The sequence below is a fragment of the Nycticebus coucang genome, chromosome 4 (assembly GCF_027406575.1).
Source record: "Nycticebus coucang isolate mNycCou1 chromosome 4, mNycCou1.pri, whole genome shotgun sequence".
Lineage (NCBI taxonomy): Eukaryota > Metazoa > Chordata > Mammalia > Primates > Lorisidae > Nycticebus > Nycticebus coucang.
In genome coordinates this window covers 94,384,373-94,403,048 of record NC_069783.1, presented here as the reverse complement: position 1 = coordinate 94,403,048, position 18,676 = coordinate 94,384,373, and the positions used below count along the sequence as shown (strand labels likewise).

The following is an 18,676-nucleotide window of genomic DNA, read 5'->3' as shown; positions in this document are numbered from 1 at the left end:
CCTCTTAGCGAGGACATGGAATACTGGCGCTGTGTCTGCTTAGAAGAGTGAAGACTTAAACTTTGCTCTCAGGTGCTAGGTTATGTATTTTACTTGGGTCATTCTGAAGGTCATAATGGAAGCTGGCAAGTGGAAATGTTTACCTATTTTTTAGTCCTTTCATGTTTAGCCAGTGGGGCCCTAAAAGGAAAGGCACTTAGTAATATAAAACAACTTCAGCTTTTATTGAGAAATTTGAGGAACGTGAATTAAAACATATAATGTTGTGTGAAGGTGCTGGAGTCCTTTTCCCTCCCCTTTCCTCCCTGAGCTCCTTCAGAAAAGTGGGAAACTACCCCTGATGGTTGGTGGAGGCATTGAGGGCGGGACCTGGAGGGAGGTTATTAACAAGCTACTTTCTTTTCCCTATTTTCTCAGTTCTCATAAAGCTTCCTCCCCTGGGGAACATCAGCACAGACTACGTGGCTGCTTTCTCTTCACCTGCAGCCTTCTATGTGCTCAACTCCATACCTGGAGCTAATCAAGGCCTGGCCTCTAGATGGAGAGCCCATTGTAAAGGTGATGTGGGAGCCAGCATCTCGGTCCAATGAGAAAAGCCTCTTTCGTATCTTATCCTTTTTTGGTTAGAAATCTGGCCTTGGGCGGCGCCTGTGGCTCAGTCGGTAGGGCGCTGGCCCCATATACCGAGGGTGGCGGGTTCAAACCCGCCCCGGCTGAACTGCAACCAAAAAAAAAAATATATAGCTGGGTGTTGTGGCGTGTGCCTGTAGTCCCAGCTGCTCGGGAGGCTGAGGCAAGAGAATCGCTTAAGCCCAGGAGTTGGAGGTTGCTGTGAGCTGTGTGAGGCCATGGCACTCTACCGAGGGCCATAAAGTGAGACTCTGTCTCTACAAAAAAAAAAAAAAAAAAGAAATCTGGCCTTTCAGGTGCACAGGAAAGCAGTAGAATGCAGTAGAATGATCATAGCTCTGGAGGCCATTGAGAACTGGGTTTGAGTTCTTGGGCTGCCACTGATTAGCCTTGTTACAGGGAAGCAGTTTTACTCCTCTGGGCCTCAGTTTCCTTCTTTGTGAAGTGGAGAGCTTGATAATACCCTTTTGGCAGAGTTATTACAGGGGAGGTGTAAATGAGATAAAGTAGATAATATACTTAGCACAGTGACAGAATTAGTAAGCATTTGACAAATATTACTATTACTTTGAAACGAAAGCAAAAAATGATATTATTGGGGGAGTGATTTTATGTGTCTATGTGTGAGCCAGAGAGATGAAATTCAAAAAGTTATTCTATGTTGTTAGAAATAATGGAAATCTTGAAGACTAAGATTATCCTGGATTAACATAACAAAGCTTGAGTGACACGATTCTGATTCTCCCTTATTTAAGGCCTAGACTCCCAAGTCTGGAATCACTTTTTCTCTTTTTTTTAATATGTATTTTTTTTCCCCATTCGGAGCTACTGTTATCTGGAGTGGAATGTATAATGGAATGAACAAGAATTGGTCTGAGGAAACGTTACAATTTTCAAGTGGTGTTCAGAATGACTGATCATTCTGGTGGATCTGTTTGAAGCCACCAAGTATTAAATAGCCTGTTTAATTGGGCTGCGCAGCAGGATCACTTATCTCCACATGATTAACCAGCATTAGCAATACATTTATAGTGGATGAAAATGGAATCTTCTGGAGCTATTTGCAGATCCTATTTGTGACAAGCAGCCCAGTGACCACCCTGGACCGTTGTGACCAACTATCAGGCTTTAGAACCAACAGATGCTTTCCGAGGTTACATTGAGAAAGACCCATCTCCTTGCTGTATTTGGCCTAGTTCTAAAGCAGAGCAAGGAGAGTGGTTTCTGGGGTTAGATTGATAGTTTGTTTCCTTTATTTGCTTTATCTGTTGACATGGAATCATGATAGAACCTGCTGATAGCATTTTCATGACCATTAGAATGAGTTAATACTCAGTGCTTAGAACAGTGTCTGGCACACGGTAAGCACTCAGTAAAAGTCTACGCACATAATTATCACTATAAGGATTTGTAGCAGCTCTCTTTGCCTCTCATGTACCTTCTCATGTGCTTGACCCTAGACAGGTCTGAATCTGGAAACTGAGGGTTGACAGGTCTGAATCTGGAAATGAAGGTGAGGTGGGTGAATTTCACTGGAACATTGAGTTCCATAAAAGCATGGATTTTTGTTTTGTTTTTAGTGCTTTATATGCTGAAGCATCTCAACCCATTCCTGACCCATAGTTTGTTCTCAACAGATATTTATTGAATGAGTTAATTTAAGGATATGAGTGGAAGAAGAAACCCCCACCCAGTGATTGACCTCCTTGTGTTTGGGCCTCAGTAATTCCTGCCAGACCTGTGTGGGAGGAGAGGAGCCAGTTCCTTCCAACACGTAATTTATAGCTGCCGTTACGAAGAGAAATGGGAACCATATTTACTGATGTATGTAAGCCCAGTACACATGAGATAAATCACAGCCCTGCGCTGGCCTCAGAAATGAGCACTGTGCAGCGGTGGCTCCGAGAGGGCTGTTACGACCTCTCTCTTTTTCCTTGTTCTCCTTTGTTTGGTTTTCATGAGCGGAAGCCCTTGCTCGGGGATTGTGGGTACGTGTGTGTCCTCGGAGATGGTTGTGTTCTCTGGCTTCAAGATGACGCGAGAATGAAGGGCTGACAAGGGGAACAGGGCAAGATGGGAGGGAGCCCACCTTTCCAAACCTTCCACCCCATGAGCTAGGAATGCGTGCGGTTCTCAGAGGTGCCCTCGACCCCATGGACATCCCTGGTACCTCCCCCCCCCCCGCCCCCCGAGACCTTTTGTGGTTTACTCATCCTGTTCCTGTCATGATTCCTATTTCATTGTTGCTGGGAATATGCTATTTCATCACGCAGGCAAACACATGCATGTCTGCGTCCGGAGCTTTGTGTGTTTGCTGTCTTGCAGACATCTCCTTCAGAAATGTTGCTGGTTCTAACTGCATCTGTGTCCACATAACCCTTGGCATGTCTTTGACACACAGTAAATAGTTGCCCCTTATCTGTGTGACAGAAGAGTCAATAGTAGAAAGTAGAAAAAGGCATGCATTCAGCCATCTAAGCCCTGATAACAAATACAGATCAACTCTTCCCCGTATTCCCCAGCTCTTGAGTGCCTTGAAAATCTAACAGAACCTCAGTGATGTGAGGCCTCCTCGGGCCCCTGTGGGGTCCTTGATTTATCCCTGAGGCTCCCCTGTCAAGGCTCATCCTGTCTATGCTGGGTGGATGGGCTCCTGCCTCCTGGAGTGGCCATCTTATGTCTAGATGCGTCAGACCTTTCCTAACTATGCTCTTAGCTGTAGTTGCGCCCCTGGGATTTCTTCATTGCTGGCTGTTGCATTTGTGTCCCTTTGTTGGTTCCCATCTGTGAGCTCTTTACCGTGTCCCTCTGGACAGTGCCTCACGCAGGGTCGTGCTGCCCTTTTCCAGATAGACATTAAAGTCAGAGCAGCCTTCCTTGCTTTGTCATAGCTTGTCCCAATTGCTCTCTTACAGTTTTGTGATTGTGGTACCTGTTATGGAGAAAGGAGAACACAGAGCGGGATGAGGAGGGTGGGGACATACACGGGGGTAGAGGTCAGGGAGGGTGGTTGGGGAACCCTCACGGAGCAGGATGAAAGTGAGGCTGGAGCGTTGGGGAGTTCTCCAGGAGACATGAGGAGAAAGAATGTGCCAGGTGAGGAGAATGGAGAGCCGGCGCAGAGCCGCAGTGGGGATACCCCTCCCTGCCCTGGAGTAGCAGCAGGAGAGTGTGCTGCCGTGGGGCACACCAGGAGGAGGGCAGTGGGCGGGGAGTCCACTCCTCATCAGGCCTGCCAGGCTGCAGCAAGAACTTTGGCTTTCCTGAGACTCACAACAGGGAGCTCTTGCAGGGTTTGGACCAGAAGAGTGTCACCACCTGACTTAGGCATGAAGAGGACCAGTCTGGCTATTGGGACCGAGAATGAACAGTAACATGGCTGGGTAGAAGCAGGAGGACCCGCTGGCAGGTTGTCACCCTACTCTAGGAGGGGGGTGATTGTGCTAAGGGTGACAGGGCAGCAAAGACAGGCAGGTGGGATTCTGGAGGTGTTTTGAAGGTGAGCCGGTATGATCTGCAGGCAGCTTGGATGACAGAGAGGAATTGAGGATAAATTGTAGATCTGAGCAAGTGAAAGGAAAAAGTTGCTGTGAGCTGAGATGAGAAAAGCTGTGTGTGAATCAGGTTTTGAAGGGCAGAGCAGGAGTTCCCTTGGGCTTATTGAGTTTGAGGTGTCTGTTAGATACTCAAGTGAAAATGATTAGTAGAAACACAGACTGAACCAAGGAGCTTGATGTTTGATGGAGAAGGAAATCTATACCTAGGCTGGAGGTGTCAGTCTGGGGACTGTCAGCACACATGTGGCATCTAACCCTGGAGCCTGGATGTGGTCATCCAGGGAGTGAATGCAGGTGAGCAAGAGGGCTCAGCCATGTCGCATTCTGCCCCAGGCCAGGGGGTCAATGTGAAGAGAGGGGACCCACAGAAAAGAAGGGATCAGCAGGAAGGTAGAAACCAGTATCTGAAAGCCATGAAGAAAGGGGATATCAAGAAGGGAAGGGAGTTGTCACCAGGGTCACCTCGGCTGATGTTGGATTTAGTGACATGGAAGTCATTGTTTAACCTCAGTAGAGTTTTGGAGGACAGTACTATTTGGGTTTGAGACTGAATCAAGAAGAAAAATTAGAGACATTTCATACAGACAACTCTTTTCATAAATTTTTCCGAAAAGGGCAGCAGCAAAAATTTTAGAAGTAATAAGTCTCCATTGTAAAAATTTGGATGAAATTAAGAATGTAGAGAAGAAAAAAGTTGTCTGTGGTCCCATTGCCTGGAACTAATCACATATAACATTGTGGAATAGATCTTGTGGTCTTTTTTTTCCTATACTTATACCTTCTTTATTGAACTGGGATAAAGGCCGGGCACAGTGGCTCACAACTGTAATTCTAGCACTCTGGGAGGCCAAGGTGGGTGGATAGCCTGAGATCACTGGTTCAAGATCAGCCTGAGTCAGAGTGAGACCTTGTCCATAAAAATACTTGGGCATTGGGGCAGGCACTTGTAGTCCCAGCTACTTGGGAGGCTGAGGCAAGAGAGTCACTTGAGCCCAAGAGTTTGAGGTTGCTGTGAACAATGATGCCATGGCACTCTACCAAGGGTAAAATAAGACTCTTGTCTCACAAAAAAAAACCCCCAAAACTGGGATCAAGTTATTCTACGTAGTCATTTAGTCATTTATCTCATTCATATGGTTTACATACTGTAATGCTCTGTCTCATCACTGAGCAGTCCATGCAGCATGTGGTCATCAGTGGCTGCATGTCAGTTGGACAGCTTCAATGGTTTTACTTATTTATGTAATTCTTTCATTGGATGTTTAAACTATTTTCAGTTTTTTCATGATTATAAATTACTCTGCAGTGAATAGCCTTATAAGCAAAATTTGTGCATATATGATTTGTTCCTAAGAAAAATTCTTAGACATCTAGTTTATAGTTCTAAAATGAGCAGTTATCATATATGTATAATCTTGTGTTCATGTCCTTTACCCATTTTTCTGTTGAATTATTTTTTATTTTTTCTCACTGAGTTAAAAGACTTCTTTAATTATTAAGAAAATTGACCTTTCCTGATTATGTTGTAAGCAGTTTTCCCTATTTATTTATTTATTTGTTTTTACAGCGTCTCACTTTGTTGCCCTCAGTAGTGTGCTGTGGTGTCACAGCTGACAGCAACCTCCAACTCCTGGGCTTAGGCGATTCTTTTGCCTCCCAAGTAGCTGGGACTACAGGCGCCCGCCACAATGCCTGCCTATTTTTTGTTGCAGTTTGGCCAGGTCTGGGTTTGAACCCGCCATCCTTGGTATGTGGGGCCGGCACCCTACTCACTGAACCACCAGCACCGCCAGTTTTCCCAGTGTATTGATTAACCTTTTTTAGTATCTCCCTTTTGATGTCTTCTCTTTGTCATTATGGCTGGAAAGATTGTTTCCAAAGATTAGAGTTAAATCTAACACATAAAGCCATAAAGGAAATAGATGGGAAACTTACCTATCTGGGAATTATTTTGCTGTAAGGGTAAGACTTGACTTGTTTATTTTTTTCAAATAGTGAAATCCTAGCATAATCGATTTATTAGTTCATCCTTTCACTATAATTTCAGTAAGAAAAAAATACTCCGTTTTTATGGAATGATAGCCATAGTTTTGGGTCCTGTAAGACAATTTCTTATGAAACTGGATATCTGAAGTCAAAATGCTCCATCCTTTCCTCAGGATCTAATATAAGCCCTACCACTTCCTCAGTCTGCCGCAAGCGCCAAAGGGCTCCCTGCCTTTCAGCTTCTGTAGTGTTAATGTGTGTTACCTTACCGTCTATTACTAATAGTTATTTTTTCTTTGCCATCTGATCTCACAAAGACATTGTATTTTTCCTGAGGTCAGACTCCTTCTTTGTCTTTGTACCATCATCTTCTAGAATGTGGTCTTGTTGGGGCTAGTACTTTGGCTCTAGTAGTTTTGTCCCTGAGGCCTGGATGTTGAGTTTCTCTACCTAATGAATAGAGAGACAGGTCTGCATTCATTGGTCTGAGGGATGTTATGTACAAGAGCAAAACATAAGAGCAGAGTGAACTTCATGTAATCTATGAACCCAGGCTTTACATTCGTTGTCTTACCAGACCTCTTGCCCTTTCCTTCAACATACTACCCCGTTTCCCCGAAAATAAAACATCCTCCGAAAATAAGACCTACTTACAGGAAAGCTAAGATGTGCCCTGAAAATAAGACCTAGTGCATCTTTGGGAGCACACCTTAAAATAAGACACTGTCTTATTTTCAGGGAAACAGGGTATTTTCTTTCACACACTTGTATGCCTGGAGTAATCTCCTTTCCTAGTTTTCTTGCCAAATTCTTTCTTTAAGGCTTGTTTCTCCTACAAAAAAATCATCCTCTTTGGACATTGATTTTGTTAATAATCTCAGCATACTTGCTGTCTATCTTATTCTTGAGACTTTTCTGGTTAATCATTTTTTTGAGTAAGAAATAAAAATGAAGTTTAAATATTAACCTAAATCCCCCCATGCTGAAAAAAATCACAAACATGAGTTGAACTTCATTCCGTGGAAGAGTCTTTTCTTCACCTGTGTCTTTGTATTTCTTTGGTTTCATCACATTTGGAACCTCTCTTAAGCTTTGATATATTTTCTTCTGATAGGACCATGCTGTTAGTTTTTGCTGGTGACTTTTTCTAGATGAATCGCTCAAGAATTTTTTTTTAATTTCTGAGGATTAACCAAAATATGTCTTAGTATAATGCATTTGCTGAACCATGGAGTGCCCTTTCACCTGTGTATCAGTTTTTTCTTCTAATTAGGGGATTTTAAAAAAAATATTAAGTGTTGTTATACAGTGTTTACATGTACAGGCAGTCCCTGAGTTAAAAACATCTGACTGATGTACGACTTGCACTTATGAACTGAGGCTACTATAGTAAGTCCCTGTACAATTCACGCTTAAGAAATAGGCTCTGACAGGTAATAGGTAAATTTTACCTGTTCAAACTTATAAATAAATTTAAGAACAAACTTAACAGAACTTATCTTGTTTGTACCTGGGGGCTGCCTGTATTGTTTTTGATTTTTCCCTTCAATGATCACATGGAATCATTTTTGTCTTTCCTATCTATTAGTTTCTCCCGAATTGCTATGATCTGTACTTTTTAGCTGTATTCACTATATTTTCCTAAGCTTTTCCTGTATGTCGGTGATTTTCTTTTTTGTATTTATTTTGTTTCCTACTGTCCTTATTTTTTGTTAATTCGTTTTAACTTCAGTTCTTTAAATTAGTTTTTAATTTGTTTTGTTTTGTTTTCTTTTTTTTGTCGGGGGGACAGAGCCTCAAGCTGTCGCACTGGGTAGAGTGCTGTGCCATCATAGCTCACAGCAACCTTGAACTCCTGGGCTCAAGTGATTCTCCTGCCTCTGCCTCCCAAGTAGCTGGGAGTACAGGTGCCCGCCACAACACCAGGCTATTTTTTGGTTGCAGCCGTCATTGTTGTTTGGCAGACTTGGGCTTGATTTGAAGGCACCAGCTCAGGTGTATGTGGCCGGCGCCTTAGCCGCTTGAGCCACAGGCGCAGAGCCATTTTTTCTATTTTTAAAAATAAGTTCTATCATATGATCAGTTTTAGTAAAAAATTATACCTTTCAATGAGTAGTACTTAAATCATTCTTTTTGAAGAATTTAGTGTTCTAATTACTGTTTCTATTTTGTTAATTATGAGATTAATTTATTGTCATAATTAAAGGTTTTATTTTTCATGAAAAAGTTCGAAATTGAACTTCTCTTCACTTCCACTATTAATTTTGTTTCTTCCTTACAAGGAGTATTTTCCATTATCAAAAATCTTAGAAAAATAAGCATATCTATTTCATTTTTTTTTTTTTTATTTTTATTGTTGGGGATTCATTGATCTATTTCATTTTAATTAGAGCCTTGCAGCTGCTTTATGTGATGGATTCTAAGTAACAGTGGTTTAGAAACAAGACAGGTTTTTCTGTTACTATAAATCTGAGACGGTGTGCTGGTTCAGTTTTGTGACATTGGTCTCCTTTTATTCTGTTGCTCTTCCTCTTCAGGAGTGTTGCTTGTATACATATGATCCAACATGGTCCATATTCCTTTCCAGCTGTCAGGAAGATGGAAGGGAAAAGGGAGGGCATGTCCTGCCCATAAAGATGCAGCCTGGAAAGGAGCACAAACCACTTTCTCTCACATCCCACTGAGTCACCTGACTATAGATTTAGTCTGGGAAATAGGTCTTTTAAGCTAGGTCACCATGTGTCCAGATACGATTTTTATTATTATAGAAGTTATAACTAGATATTGGGGAAAAATAAGCAGCCTCTTCCCAGTAGAGGTTATTACGTTGTATCACTGGGTTTATCTCTCTTATGACTTTCTGAGCCCTTCAAAAGAAGGAATCATTTTCCCTATCCTCATTTTCTTAATGCCCAAGTTCATTATATAATAGGCATCCAATATCATTTGTTGAACTGTTTTTGAGTTAAAATGACAATAGTATATGTAATTTTTTTTTTAATTCTGAAAGAATGGGGTCTGCATATGTATAAGGTATTTTAGAACATTCTAGGAATTTTTGACAAATAGAAAAAGATTCCCTATTATATTATTCTAGTTTCATTATTGCACCTGAAATCAGTGATAGCTACAAAGTTTATAAATTTGATTGAGTTAGGTACATATATAGCCAGTAATATAGGCTTTCCTTACTTGATAAGAACATGTCTTTGGATAATAAGTGGATTCCTATCTAAATTCATGAGTTCTCTTATGACATTTGGGTTAAGCTGAAATGGATTAATCTTTTTCTGATACAGTTTCATAAGCTGTGATTTCTCTGGTGACCATATTTAATTAGATATTAAATAAACTGCTTATCTTTATACCAACAGGTTTTATGCATTTTTTTCCCTGAGCTGCATTTCACAGATTAAGTAGCTAGCTGAAGTAAAATAAATAAATAAATAAATTTAGTAAACCATGATATCCTTATATTAGAAATTAAAACATGGCCACTTTTTAAATGAAAAGTAAATAAGCTGAAATTTACAGGCCAGAGATGGACGGAGATAGTCTGTGTGCATTCCAGGGAAAATAAATTTATTTTGCCTTTTCAAGTACTGTTCCCTCCCCCTCCAGAAACTGGCTATGCTTCTTGTAAATGGAAAAGTTCCGTTTAATCTGCCAAGGCTGAACCATTTTATGATAAGGTTCCGAAGGTTTTAATTAAAAACTTGAGTTTTCTATTTCTTCTTTTTTTAAATGCTATACATCACAGGAAGATTCTCCAACTTCAATGTAATGACATTCTGACCCAGCTTTCCCCACCAGGTGTTGGAGTGGAGAGGATGTATACTCGCAGCCTCGTGAATGCTAAACAGCAAAAATTCATTGAATCTGCTACTTTATCAAAAGGTACACCATAGAAATTGGTGTGGAAACACCAAATGACCTTTGTACAGATCAGAGGAGGAGTTTCTTAGTTGTCTGCAGTACTGAGATCGAAAATGGAGGGAAGGTCAACAATTGTCTGGTTGCCTAAACGCACAGAGTGAGTGAAGGGTTTGACTTTTCTGTCTCCCTAAGGGAAACTTTTAGAAGAGACTCTTTTACCGTTTTGGAAACTTCTTTAGTTTCACCAATTTGAAGTCAAAAGATTTTTACCTTTTTCTGGTGATTCATTCTACTCCCTTGGGTAACCCTCAAGTGAGGACTACATAGGGAGCAGGGAGCAGGGTGACCCCTCCTGGAGAAGGTGATGGCTCAGCTAGTTATGCAAGTGTTGGATTATGTAAAGGTCGTGTATCTTCTGTGTTCCTGGGTTGCATTTCTGGCACATTCCACAGATTGGTATCTTTAGAAGCCATGGTGGTTAAACAACATCTAAATTGTAGTCTCCTTTTTCAACTGCTTCCTGAATATTTTCATTTTCTTGGTTTAAACTTGTGTTGGAACTTAAAAGTACCCTGTTCTTAAAGAATCTTGATGTCCTAGAATCATCTCAGATTCTTTTTCTACACCCATACCTGTGGATTGCTCTACTGAAAAGTCTCTCCTATTCTTCCAAATCTTAGTACTATCTTCCTATTTAAATACTTCACTCCTGTCCTGGGCATGAGTGGCTCTTGCCTGTAATTCGAGCACTCTGGGAGGCCGAGGCAGGTGGATTGCTGGAGCTCAGGAGTTTGAGACCAAGAGCAAGACCCCATCTCTGCTAAAAATAGAAAAATTAGCCGAGCTTTGTGCTAGGCACTTGTAGTCCCAGCTACTCAAGAGGCTGAGGTCAGAGGATCTCTTGAGCACGAGAGTTTGAGGTTGCTTTGACCTAAGAGGAAGCCCCAGCACTCTAACCTGGGCGACCGAATGAGACTTTGTCTCAAAAAAGTAAAAATAAGTAAATAAATACTCCACTCTCCTACTAGCTTTTCTAACTTTTGAATGTCTGTACAGTCAACTTCTCTTAAATAAACCCTGAGCAACATTATTTAGTTCAGCGGTACTCAACCTGTGGGTCGCAACCCACAGTAACTGTATTAAAGGGTTGTGGCATTAGGAAGGTTGAAAACCACTGATCTAGTTAGTCCTCTTGAAGATCCAGTTTCACCTCTTTCTTTCCCAACTGAAAACATTGACAAGCTCCCTATTCCCTGAAGGATACAGAACAAACGTTTTATGGACAGATGTAACTTATTTAAAGATAATTTAATTTCTTTTTTTTTTACAGCTGTATACATTAATGCAATCATGGGGTACAAGATAATTAATTTAATAATTAATTTAATTTAATTTCATAATTAACATAAAAATTTTTAATTGTGATAAAACCACATAGCATAAAATTTACTATTGTAACCATTTTTAAGTGAACAATTCAATAGTGTTAAGTATATATTCTTTTTTTTTTTTTTAATTTTTTTTATTAAATCATAACTGTATACAATGATATGATTATGGGGCATCATACACTCACTTCATAAAACATTTGACACATTTTTATCACAGTGGTTAACATAGCCTTTCCGGCGTTATCTCAGTTACTGTGCCAAAACATTTACCAAGTTTCGCAAATACCCCTATAATATGCACCACAGGTGTGATCCCACCGATTCCCCTCCCTCTACCCACCCCCCCCTTTCCCACTTCCCCCTATTGTTAAGTTGTAGCTGGGTTATAGCTTTCATGTGAGAGTCCCAAATTAGTTTCATAGTAGGGCTGTGTACATTGGGTATTTTTTCTTCCATTCTTGGGATACTTTACTAAGAAGAATATGTTCCAGCTCCATCCATGTAAACATGAAAGAGGTAAAGTCTCCATCTTTCTTTAAGGCTGCATAGTATTCCATGGTATACATATACCACAATTTATTAATCCATTCGTGGATCGATGGGCACTTGGGCTTTTTCCATGACTTAGCTATTATGAATTGGGCTGCAATAAACATTCTGGTACAAATATCTTTGTTATGTTGTGATTTTTGGTCTTCTGGGTATATGCCCAGCAGAGGAATTACAGGATTGAATGGCAGATCTATTTTTAGATCTCTGAGTGTTCTCCATATATCTTTCCAAAAGGAATGTATTAATTTGCATTCCCACCAGCAGTGCAGAAGTGTTCCCTTTTCTCCGCATCCACGCCAGCATCTCTGGTCTTGAGATTTTGTGATATAGGCTAGTCTCATTGGAGTTAGATGATATCTCAAAGTAGTTTTGATTTGCATTTCTCTGATGATTAAAGATGATGAGCATTTTTTCATATGTCTGAAGGCCTTGCGCCTGTCTTCTTCAGAGAAGTTTCTCTTCAAATCCCTTGCCCAGCCTGCGATGGGATCCCTTGTTTTTTTCTTGCTGATGCGTTTGAGTTCTCTGTGGATTCTGGTTATTAAACCTTTGTCAGAGTTATACCCTGCAAATATCTTCTCCCATTCTGAGGGCTGTCTGCTTGCTCTGCTTACTGTGTTCTTAGCTGTGCAGAAGCTTTTTAGTTTGATCAAGTCCCAGTAGTGTATTTTTGAAGCTGCTTCAATTGCCCGGGGGGTTCTCCTCATGAAATACTCACCCAGACCAATTTCTTCAAGGGTTTTCCCTGCATTCTCCTCTAGTATTTTTATAGTTTCATGTCTTAAGTTTAAATCTTTAATCCAATGAGAGTCTATCTTAGTTAATGGTGAAAGGTGTGGGTCCAATTTCAGTCTTCTGCAGGTTGCCAGCCAGTTCACCCAGCACCATTTGTTAAATAGGGTATCTTTTCCCCACTGAATGTTTTTAATTGGCTTGTCAAAAATCAAATAGTGGTAAGTAGCTGGATTCATCTCTTGGTTCTCTATTCTGTTCCAGATATCTACTTCTCTGTTTTTGTGCCAATACCATGCTGTTTTGATCACTATCGATTTGTAGTAAAGTCTGGGGTCTGGTAGTGTGATTCCTCCTGTTTTGTTTTTATTTCTGAGTAATGTCTTGGCTATTCGAGGTTTTTTCTGATTCCATATAAAACGAAGTAATGTTTTTTCAAGATCTTTAAAATATGACAGTGGAGCTTTAATAGGGAGTGCGTTGAAATTATATATTGCTTTGGGTAGTATGGACATTTTGATAATGTTGATTCTTCCTAGCCATGAGCATGGTATGTTTTTCCATTTGTTAACATTTTCAGCTATTTCTTTTCTTAGAGTTTCATAGTTCTCTTTATAGAGATCTTTCACGTCTTTTGTTAGGTAAATTCCCAAATATTTCATCTTCTTTGGCACTACTGTGAATGGGATAGAGTCCTTAACTGCTTTTTCAATTTGACTGTTGTTGGTGTATATAAAGGCTACCGATTTATGAATGTTGATTTTGTAACCTGAGATGCTGCTGTATTCCTTGATCACTTCTAGGAGTTTTGTAGTAGAGTCCCTAGTGTTTTCCAGATACACAATCATATCATCTGCGAAGAGCGAGAGTTTGATCTCTTCTGACCCTATATGGATACCCTTGATCGCCTTTTCTTCCCTAATTGCGGTGGCTAAAACTTCCATTACAATGTTGAAAAGCAATGGAGACAATGGGCAGCCTTGTCTGGTTCCTGATCTGAGTGGAAATGATTCCAATTTAACTCCATTCAATATGATATTGGCTGTGGGTTTGCTGTAGATAGCCTCTATCAGTTTAAGAAAAGTCCCTTCTAGACCAATTTTCTTGAGTGTTCTGATCATGAAGGGATGCTGGATATTATCAAAAGCTTTTTCTGCATCAATTGAGAGAATCATATGGTCTTTGTTTTTTAATTTGTTTATGTGCTGAATTACATTTATAGATTTACGTATATTGAACCAGCCTTGAGACCCTGGGATAAAACCAACTTGGTCATGATGTATAATTTGTTTGATGTGTTGTTGGATTCTGTTTGTTAGGATCTTGTTGAATATTTTTGCATCTATATTCATTAGTGATATAGGTCTATAATTTTCTTTTCTTGTTGGGTCTTTTCCTGGTTTGGGGATCAGGGTGATGTTTGCTTCATAGAACGTGTTGGGTAGTCTTCCTTCTTTTTCTACATTTTGGAACAGGTTGAGTAATATAGGTACTAATTCCTCTTTAAAGGTTTGGTAGAATTCTGACGTGAAACCATCTGGTCCCGGGCTTTTCTTTTTAGGGAGGTTTTGTATAGTTGATGCTATTTCTGAACTTGATATGGGTCTGTTCAACATTTCCACTTGATTCTGGTTAAGTCTTGGAAGGTGGCGTGCTTCCAAGTATTGGTCTATTTCCTTCAGATTTTCATATTTCTGAGAATAAAGTTTCTTGTAATATTCATTAAGGATTTTTTGGATTTCTGATGAGTCTGTGGTTATTTCGTCTTTGTTGTTTCTGATTGATGATATTAGAGATTTTACTCTTTTTTTCCTGATTAGGTTGGCCAGAGGTTTATCTATTTTTTTTTTTTTTTTTTTTTTTTGGCCGGGGCTGGGCTTGAACCCGCCACCTCCGGCATATGGGACCGGCGCCCTACCCGTTGAGCCACAGGCGCCACCCAGGTTTATCTATTTTATTGACCTTTTCAAAAAACCAGCTTTTTGATTTATTGATCTGTTGTATTATTCTTTTGTTTTCAATTTCATTTAATTCTGCTCTAATTTTGGTTATTTCTTTTCTTCTACTGGGTTTGGGGTTGGAATGTTCTTCCTTTTCCAGTTGCGTGAGATGTCCCATTAAGTTGTTAACTTCCTCTCTTTCCGTTCTCTTGAGGAAGGCTTGCAGTGCTATAAATTTCCCTCTTAGAACTGCCTTTGCAGTGTCCCAGAGGTTCTGATAGTTTGTGTCTTCATTGTCATTTTGTTCCAAAAAATTGGTGATTTCTTTCTTAATCTCATCTCTGACCCAGCTATCATTCAGCATAAGGTTATTTAACTTCCATGTTTTTGTATGGGTATGCAGATTCCTGTTGTTACTCAATTCAAGTTTTATTCCATGATGGTCCGAGAAGATGCATGGAATAATTTCTATTCCTTTAAATTTACTGAGGTTAGACTTGTGACTTAAAATGTGATCAATTTTGGAGTAAGTTCCGTGGGCTGATGAGAAGAATGTGTATTCAGTTTTGTTGGGATGAAATGTTCTGTAGATGTCTGCTAAATCTAAATATTGGATGGTTAGGTTTAAATCTAAGATTTCTTTGCTCAGCTTCTTTCTGGAGGATCGATCCAACACTGCCAAGGGAGTGTTGAAATCTCCAACGATTATGGAGCTGGAGGAAATCAAGTTACTCATGTCTGTTAGAGTTTCTCTTATAAATTGAGGTGCATTCTGGTTGGGTGCATAGATATTAATAATTGAGATCTCGTCATATTGAGTATTACCCTTAACAAATATGAAGTGACCATTCTTGTCCTTCCTTACTTTTGATGGTTTAAAGCCTACTGTATCTGCAAATAAAATTGCAACACCTGCTTTTTTCTGATTACCATTTGCCTGAAATATGGATGACCATCCTTTCACCCTGAGTCTGTATTTGTCTTTTAAGTTGAGATGTGACTCTTGTATGCAACAAATATCTGGCTTGAGTTTTTGTATCCAGTCAGCTAACCTATGCCTCTTTAGAGGACAGTTTAAGCCATTCACATTGATGGAGAGTATTGATAAGTCTGGTGGAATTTTGGGTATCGAGTTTTTCAAAGGTCCAGTGGACATTTTTAATCCTTTCGCCAGAGTGGAAGTTGGAGTTTGATCCGAAGATTCTGAGTGAGTTTACTTTTGTGGTATAGGATTGGGTTGGTCATTGTGGAGGATAGGTCTGAGAACATCCTGAAGAGCTGGTTTACTTATGGCAAATTTTTTCAACATATGAATGTCATTGAAGTATTTAATTTCTCCATCATAGATGAAACTCAGTTTAGCTGGATACAAGATCCTGGGTTGAAAGTTTTTTTGCTTTAGGAGATTAAAAGTTGATGACCAGCCTCTTCTTGCTTGAAAAGTTTCAGCAGAGAGATCTGCAGTTATTCTAATATTCTTACCTTTGTACGTTATAGTTTTCTTTCGCCGGGCTGCTTTGAGAATCTTCTCTTTCATGTTAACTTTAGTGAAGCTAATTATGATATGTCTGGGAGATGGCTTATTGGGGTTGAATCGTGCTGGGGTTCTGAAGCTGTCTGCTATCTGAATTTCAGATTCTCTAGGCATGTCTGGAAAATTTTCTTTCATAATTTCATGTAGAAGGACCTCTGTGTCCTTGGCAGCTACTTCATCAGTCTCCGAAATTCCTATAACCCTTATGTTGTTTTTTTTCGAATTATCTGAGAGCTCTCTGAGTGAGTGATCCGTTTTTGCTCTCCATTTCTCTTCCTCTTTGAGAGATTGGGAGCGTTCGAAGACTTTATCTTCAATGTCAGAAATCCTTTCTTCTGCTTGCTCCATTCTGTTACTGAGGGATTCTACTGTATTTTTCATATCTTTGAGGGCTGTAAGTTCTTGTTTCAGTGTGTCTAAGTCTTTGGTGGTTTTGTCTTTAAATTCGTTAAATTCTTGAGACAATTTTTGAATTTCTCCTTGAATTCCTAATTCCATTTTATTAATCTTGTCTGCAAACCAAATTCTGAATTTGACTTCTGACATCTCAGCCAGTTGTTTATGAATGGGATCTTCAATCACATCTGCCGTATCTTTTCTTGGGGGGGTTGATCTATTCTGGTTATTCATGTTACCAGAGTTTTTCCGCTGATTCCGCCCCATGGTTTACTCCCTTTGGTTTTTCCCCTGGGGTTTTATCGAGGGCCCGTACAGTGTTGTGGCCTGAGAAACTGGGGCCCTGTCTGGTGTGGTGGAGCAAAGTGGTTCTGTCTTGTTTTCAGCTGGTTTCTGTTCGATCCTATTGCAACTTTTACTCTGGCTTGAAGTCTCAGCTGTGTGGAAAAATCAGCAATTAAGTCACCCCGCCTGCCCACCTCTGGCCCCAGTTGGAAAAGGAGAATCAAACCTTCCTACAATCGCACACCCAGGGCACCGCCTGAAGAGTCCTCAGTCTATTAGCCCAGTTCAAAAGGTCCGAATCAACTGTCTCAATCGGCACTTGTCTCGGGTGGAAGGGTTCAAGAGGTCTCTGGGAACTGGATCACAGGGGCCTGGTGACTCCTCTGACACGGCTCACCCCAGTGCAGCGTGGAGTCAGGAGGAGCCACCCAGCAAACAGAGCAGTCTGGGAAGGTTGACGTCTCCTTCCCCACTTTGCCCCTCCGTCGGACCCAGTCACTGGTATCTCTGCAGATGGCTAACCCAGTTGCCTGCAGTGAACAGACACTCCAGGGGTTTGCACCTGCCTGAATCGCAAGGAAGTCTGCCAGGCCCCCGCAGACTGCCGCTATCTAGCAGGAGGAGATGGGGCCTGACATCTTTGAGTGTTTGATGCAGGTGATGGGAAGGAGGTGTTCACTCAGGCTTAGCCCCGTCCCTGATGGATGCTGCTAACAGAACAGAACAGAACAGACAACTTTGTGAGGTTCTGTCTCTGTTCTTGTCGTCGCCTACAGGAGACGGGCTGTTTTGAGTTCAAACGTCTTTGCTGCTGGAGAATTGCGTCTGAACACCTCTCTGGGTCGGCCCCGCCCTGGAGGCTTCCGGGTTTGTGAGCCGTGTCACCGGTGGCCTCCTCTGGTTGCCCAGGGAGACAGGGGGTGTGGCCTCAGAATATCCAGAAGTGAGCGTTCTGCCGTTAAAGAAAAAACGGCTGTTGATCTACCTCCAGGGAACTGCTGCTCTGGTGTGGGCACTCAGGCGACCCTTTTCTCCTCTGTCCCACGCCCCAGAGTCAGCACTGAGCGGCCGCAGTTTGTGCTGGGTCCACACCCCTTAAGAGATCCCCCAAGAATCAGAACTCTTGGGGGATGGGCCCCCAGACCCGGATTGGGAGTGGGGCGGGGGGAAGCTAGAGTTTCATTCAGTTTCACGCAATACTACGGTCCGGGGAGGGCTCCTGCACTGCACCGCAGGGAAGTGCCGCCAAGGCTTGATTTCCCCTCAGCCCGGTGCCCTCTCCTCGCTCACGTGTCCCAGAGTCAGCGCTGACCTGACGCAGCTCAGGCACTGTGCTCTCCCCTCGAGAAATCACCCAAGGAGCCGAACTCCTGGGGGATAGGCCCTCAGACCCCGAGTGAGAGTAGGGGTTCTCAGCTCTCAGCGGGGAGGCCAGAGTCTGATTCAGTCTTGGGCCCCGTATGCCCGGGGAGGGTTGGTGCACTGCACCGCAGGGAAGTGCCGCCAGGCGTGACTCCCCCTCAGCCCGGTGCCCTCTCCTCACTCGGCGCGCCTCAGAGTCAATGCTGACCAGTCGCACTCAAGGGGACTGTCCACTCCCCTTGAGAAATCACCCAAGGATCCGAAGTCCTGGGGGACAGGCCTCCAGACCTCAGTGGGCGGGAGGGGAGCGCCGGGGATTCAGGGTTGCCGGCAGAGAATTCCCAAAGTTTTATTCAGCCCTATGTCCGGCAGGAGAACGCCCCGGCACCCCAGTAGGGGAGGTAGGTCCAGTTTTTAGAAGGTCTCTCCCGTGGA

The 18,676-nt window shown here is 41.8% G+C and overlaps 1 protein-coding gene across 3 annotated transcripts in view; it reads left to right on the top strand.

Moving 5' to 3' along the window:
- The window catches only part of AFF3 (ALF transcription elongation factor 3), a 565,722-nt gene that overhangs the window by 106,895 nt on the left and 440,151 nt on the right, over positions 1–18,676 (top strand). The gene's annotated exons all lie outside the window — the stretch shown is intronic.